The following is a 6,535-nucleotide window of genomic DNA, read 5'->3' on the forward strand; positions in this document are numbered from 1 at the left end:
TCCTAGTTCGTCGTACTGGGGTCCGACCCCTGTTTTTTTTTTATGCTGTGGTTGCTTGTGATTCCATAGCATGTTATCCAGGGGGATTTGACGCATCTGGTGGAGCGTCATTTATTGGTACCCAGTAAGTCAAGCGTGGAGTCGCGTTCCTAGATATATGTATATATTCGTTGAGCGAGTTTTATATTTGCCGGGGTGATGCCCCGTCACTACAACAAAAATGCACAAACACAACACTTAAAAGACAACGCTTTTCTTTTTTTAAAAGACAATGCTTTTAGGGAAAAGCGTTGTCTATAAGCGTTTTTTTAGGTCAAAGACAACGCTTTTAAAAGTGTTGTCTATTAGCGTTTTTTTTCCTATTATAACAACACTTTTTAAAAAGTGTTGTAGAAGAACTATTATTTTTATTTAAAATAAAACTTAAAATAAATAATATTATTTACTTCTCAGATCCGCAAAATCCCAAATCCCTTCTCGATTTTCTTTTCTTTTTCGATCCCTTTCTCATTTTTCACTCTTTCAATTCAAAATCTGCTTTCTCCTTTTTCTCTCGATTTTTGCTGGTCTTGCTCGATTCATCAGACTATTTTTCAAGTGATCTCCGACAAGCCCACCTCGCATCTGATGTACTCGCTTGGGCCGTCGGGACGAGAAGCCCACCTCGCATCTGCTGCTAAGCTTTCGTCGAACATTTTCAATTCCTTGAACTACTCTACAGGTGAATACCTTGAAAGTATTGATTTCTTGTAGCTCTTCTAGTTGACGAGATTTCACTCGACATCTCCATTGTTGCTTAGAGGTATTTTACTTGAAATTCTTCTGATTTTAGGCGTTTTTGGTGATTGTGTTCCTGTATTCTCCTCCACAATCTTTAGATGGAAACGGTGTGTCTTTCCTAGCTTACTTGAAATTACGGGGGTTTTTTCTTCATGATGAGCATGGATTTCTTGCTTTTCCGATGTTTGGATTTGCAAAATTTCATGTTTTGTATTGTTTCAACTGTTGGGTGAATCTTTGATTATTGAATTTGTGATTCTTGTATTAACTTTTTGCTTGAACCCAGCTTTTATATTTTTTATGTGTGAAAAAAAAATCAATTTTTTCCATGTTTCTGAGATCTTGAATACTCGATATAGCGAGAAATCGTTTGGCTCTGATGATATTCGAGTGTTCCTGAATTATGGGTTTTTTATACTCTCTCGTCTCATGGTGTATTGCTGTAGATTCAGGTGTTGCATTTTTTAACTCTGTTTATTAATTCATATTGGTAATCTTGCTGAGAATCAAATTGCGAAAAATGGTTTTTTTGCTTTGAAGAAATCCAGTTGGATGTTGTTCTGAAGGAAATTCCCCTCCAGATGTTATGTTTCTTTCAGCAATAAGTGATTTTCCTTAAGTTTCTGCTATAAATAATAATCAACACACATTTTTTTAGACTTTTTCATGGCTTATTAACTATGTTTCAGGACGTGCGTGTTGTCACGAAGTCATTTTCGGCTCCCAGAATCTCATTTTTGCAGCCTCTGCCAGGTGCTCCCGAAGTTTCATGAATCATGGAGGCGATGCATCAGATGATCACTCGCAGTATTCTTCTAGTAATCAACCAGATCAAAACATCTAAAAGACATCCATATGGTAAGTTAAAAGCTACATGATCACTCTTTTACGTCGAAAATCGAATCCAGGAATTTGTAAATGACTTAATGATTCTATGAATGCTTGATACATGTAAATGGTAATCAGTCAGCACGGCTGATGGAGGATTTTCTTGACCTTGCAAGCGACAACACCAGCAAGAATCTTGAAACATGTGGAGTTCTTGGTGCCTTTCTCGTGAGTTATAAACTCCTTTGTTTTTTTATACAAAAGTGAGGTTACCAGAATATTTGATAGTGATGATGTTTTTTAAGATGGTATAAAAAAATGTTATGGATGATGCAGGAGTCTGGAACCGTTTATGTGACGAATCTAATAATCCCGAAACAAAAGTCTACCTCCAATTCTGTAAGAATTTGAAGCTTTTCGTGTTGTTCGTCTTTCATTTTAGTTTTCCTTTCCCATGTGGTTCCTCTTTAACCATTGTAACTTACTCTGCATCCGTTATCGAAATAGGCTTGAGCAGGAGACAGGTTGTTTCTTTGATATGAAATATTTTGAGGACACGATTCTTGATGGGAATTGGGAGGATGCAGAGTAGTATTTTCAGGCTTCACTGGAACAAAAAATATAATATAGGATTTATGTCATCAATCATGATTCATGAGTGCCTACATCCATGGACCACCGTGCGTGCTATACCCCGATGGCTAAAACTACATTAATCTTACTTAGTATTAAATATCATTGTCGCATGTTTGGAAAAGTGAAATTATAGTGGGACGATTATGAAACAAAACTTTGCTAACAATATCGCTAATTTTTAATATTGTCAATTCTGATTCATATTTTATAATTTGATTTCTCATGGAGCTTGCAAATTTTATAACCCAATGCTTTTGTACTATTCAGTTTATGTTTTGAAATTTGTAGTGTCTTGTTATTTAGGAGATGTTTGCACCGAAACCATCAATGTATCAGAAGCTGTTTTTATAAATTCAGGGTCTTTTGAGCTCATCAAGGATTCCATCAAGTATCTAACTGAATCCATTGTCATTCGTTTCAGCATTTAATATGATTATTAGTTACTGTTTCATGTTCACTTAGCATCTCATGGCTTCATGTGTAGGATATTGGAGGGGCACAAAGATACCTTCACTCATATTAAGCATAAGAAGGTACAAGTAATAAAGTTGACCAGATAAGTCCAGATTATGTGGCTCTGCCTTTTGTGTTAGATATTTTGTTAATCATTGATTTTTCAGTGTTTATGTCTATTCTTTATGCAAATGGAAATGGAAGCAGTAGCTAATCTCCTGTGCATATAAATTGAAGATGTTTGTGTTTTATATTTTGTTTGAGATTGATTTTTCAGTGTTTATGTCTATTATTTATGCATATGGAAATGGAATACATTCTTGGCAGCATGCTTCTATATGCATCTTTAGCTTCGGTTTTGTTAATTCAATAATCTTCTGCATGTTTTGATGCAATTGGTTTATAGTTTTGAAGATGATTTTGTGTTCCTTTTCTTGTTTTTCGGTTAAATTTGGTAGCACTTAATCGTGTCACGCCCAAATTACCCGACTCAATCAGATAAACAAATAATGCAGTAGTGTGAGTAGGGATCGTTCCCACGAGTAAAGGTAAAATTTAATGTGTTCTAAGTAAATAAAAAGGGGTTTTCAGATTTGAGATTAACTACTAAAAATTTAAGCAATTAAAAATTTAATATTATCACTATCATGCAAGAATGAAAATTCAACTGGAGAAATCAATAAGAGACGAGACTTGGTATCGGTTGAATACGTACACCCTTGATATTTGTTCATTCAATCATCTATTCCCTAAAAATAATTAATCCTATCAAATATTCATCATTGGAAAACTAATTCTTGTTTCACCTTAATTTTAGTTAATTAGAAACCAGCGTTCTAGATTAACCCTTACCAATAAATTAACCCGGATTCCAGCAATCTAGATTTAAATCTAAGGTAGCATTCAAACGAGTGAAAATGATAAAGCTAGACAACACAAACACCAGCGGTTGTATTTAGCCTAGTCAATAGTTGATCCTACAATTTAATAAATTCAACAGCAGAAAATATCAAACGTAGTTACTTCGCAAATTAGTTGATTCAAACAATTACGGATTTGAATTCTAATTTAGCTATAGTTTGCATAACAAAATCCTAAGATGGCCAATCCTAAAATCTCGCACACAAACATAAAATAAAACAGATCAAAAATCGATACTCAATAAGAATTAAACACTGAAAATCGAATCTCATGAATAAATTATATCAAGGTTTCATCTCCCTCAACCAAGTATAAAAGTTAGTTACAACGATTCATTACCAAATCAATAAAAATTCAAAGACGAGAAGAAAACTAGAGAGAAAATTGAAAGAACAAAACCTAGCCGCCTTAGAGGTTGTCCAAAATCTCGTAATAATCAACTGAAAAACGGAATATAAACCTAATATAAGTCTAGAGTCCAAAATAAAAGAGTTTCCAAAAATATAAAATCCTTCCCGAACAGCCACGCTCGCTCGATCGGTAAGATGTTACCGCTCGAGCGAGCAAAAATTCTCGATCCTACTGCTTTTCAAAATAAGAAGGTCGCTCGATCGGTAGAAAGCTGCAGCTCGAGCGAAACAATTCTTCAAACAAATTCCAGCTTTTCCATTGCTTCAAATATTCCTTCCATGTATCCGCCAAAATGTACAACCTAACCACAAAACCGGGAAACCAATCATGCAAACACGAAATATGCAAAACGAACAAAATACACAAATAAAACACGTAAACAAATGCAAAACAACCACAAAAAGACATTAACAAATGCAACAAAAACACAACTATCAAATTCCCCCATACTTACTCCTTACTCGCCCTCGAGTAAGTCATGCAAAACAAAATAAAACAGAATGAAACAGATAAGCCAGGACGAATCATGCACAAAATAGCCTCAGAAAAGTCTTCTCACAAATACAAGTGCACATGTACTCTCGATCATCAATGATACGCCTTCAGTCAAATGCGAACGTGTGTGTGTGACATGTTACCCCAGTTACATGCAACTTCAAAAGATAAAGTTTCAAGACTGTTCGCCGACCTAAGACAATTCAATGCAAGTCTCACAATCAAGAACTCTTCTCCCAACAATCCATCAACAAAACACAACTCTCGTGAGAAATAATTATGCACCGTCAGATTTTGCACCCGACATTTTAAAAGTCCCAATAATTACCCACAGACTTAGCTATAACTAGATAGGATTAGAATTTCAATCCCCTCGTCTATATCCCGGATGGAACTACAATCTCATTAGGTCCGCAAACTTAGCTATGAAATAATGAATAGAATTTCATTCACATTTCAATCCCGGATGGAATTAAAAGTTATTATTTTTTTTCAAAAGATTAACCCCATGTAATCCGCATACTTAGCCACAAACAAGATGAATAGGATTTCAAACATCTCGCTCGCAACCCGGATGGAGTCGATTACTTCATAAATATGCTTTAAAAACTGATGCTTTTGCTTTTTGCTTTTTTCTATTCTAAAAAAAAATACCCATGAGAGTAAATGCGAAGTCAACATGATCATCAAAACTCAAGAACCATCAAGTTCCACAAACACCTATTGTCGTGCAATGGTCCAACAGACATCTACAATATCTAATACATCACTACACTTCACTGGTTAAACAAGCGTGCTTAAAAATATTCAACAAACAACCTACGATTTCTCAATGTGATCAAGAGCCATAATTTTTTCACAAATTCATTATTTTTCAACTACGTCGTCATAGGCTAACAATTTCATCATCAACTCATGCATACAAGACACAAAAAAAAAACAACATGAATGCAATGAAAGTATTGAATGCACCCCCCCCCCCCCCCCCCCGCCCACACACACACACACACTTAAATGAAACATTGCCCTCAATGCATCAAAACACAAGACACAAGCAAACAACTAAACACAATGCAATGCACAAATGTAAAACAAAGCTCCCCTGGTTTAAGTGTTGGCACTGTCTTCTTCAACGTTTGATAGCATCACGAAAAAATCATATTGAAACTTTGACTGCGGAGGTGGCGGCATTCGGTTTCTGAAATCAACGAAAATAAAACGCAAAAACAAAACGAAAGATAAAAACTAACGAAAAGAAAATAACACTGGGTTGCCTTCCAGTCAGCGTCTCTTTTTATAGTCGTCGGCCCGACTGCATTTTTCTTTTACTCATGGTGGTTCATATCTAGTTTTCCCAACCACCTTCACCCACTTGAGCAGTTTTGAAGTAAGTTTAGGTCTTTTCTTCCTCGGTTTTGATTTCCTGGATACCTGCGGATCAGAACGAAAAGCTTCAACAGTAAAATTCTCAATAGGTCTTGCAATAACCTTCTTAACTTTATTCTCATTCACAACATTCTTGTGTTCTTGCGACAAGTGATTAATGACATCAAGATTTTTAACAACACTTTCACAATCAGGAATTTGCAGGGAATCAAAAGTATGAAACTTAACAACATCCGTATCAAACTCCATAGTGATAGTGCCATTGTGAACATCTATGATAGAATTTGAAGTTTTCAAAAATGGTCTTCCTAGCAAAATTGGACTATTCAAATCATTATTTTTCATATCAAGCACATAGAAATCAGCAGGAAAAACCACATTACCAACTTGCACAAGAACATCTTCTAACAACCCCCTAGGATAAATAGTAGATCTATCAGCCATTTGGATAACGATTGCAGTTTCAGTCAAAGGCCCAAGATTTAAGGAAGCATAAACAGAGTATGAAATGACATTAATCGATGCTCCTAAATCTAGCATGGCCGTAGCAAGCTGAACATCTCCTATATTACAAGGAATAGAAAACATACATGGGTCCTTGCATTTTGTAGGTATTTTTCTTTGA

General features: G+C 35.4%; 1 long non-coding RNA gene across 1 annotated transcript; it reads left to right on the top strand.

The window, feature by feature from the left end:
* The first annotated feature begins 497 nt into the window (after window positions 1-497).
* On the top strand, window positions 498-2,005 carry LOC140875334 (uncharacterized). Its single transcript, XR_012148420.1, has 4 exons — window positions 498-721; window positions 1,470-1,638; window positions 1,747-1,836; window positions 1,945-2,005. It is a non-coding gene; the product is annotated as an uncharacterized lncRNA (long non-coding RNA).
* Window positions 2,006-6,535: the final 4,530 nt, after the last annotated feature.

The sequence above is a fragment of the Henckelia pumila genome, chromosome 1, assembly GCF_033568475.1.
Source record: "Henckelia pumila isolate YLH828 chromosome 1, ASM3356847v2, whole genome shotgun sequence".
NCBI classification, from domain to species: domain Eukaryota; kingdom Viridiplantae; phylum Streptophyta; class Magnoliopsida; order Lamiales; family Gesneriaceae; genus Henckelia; species Henckelia pumila.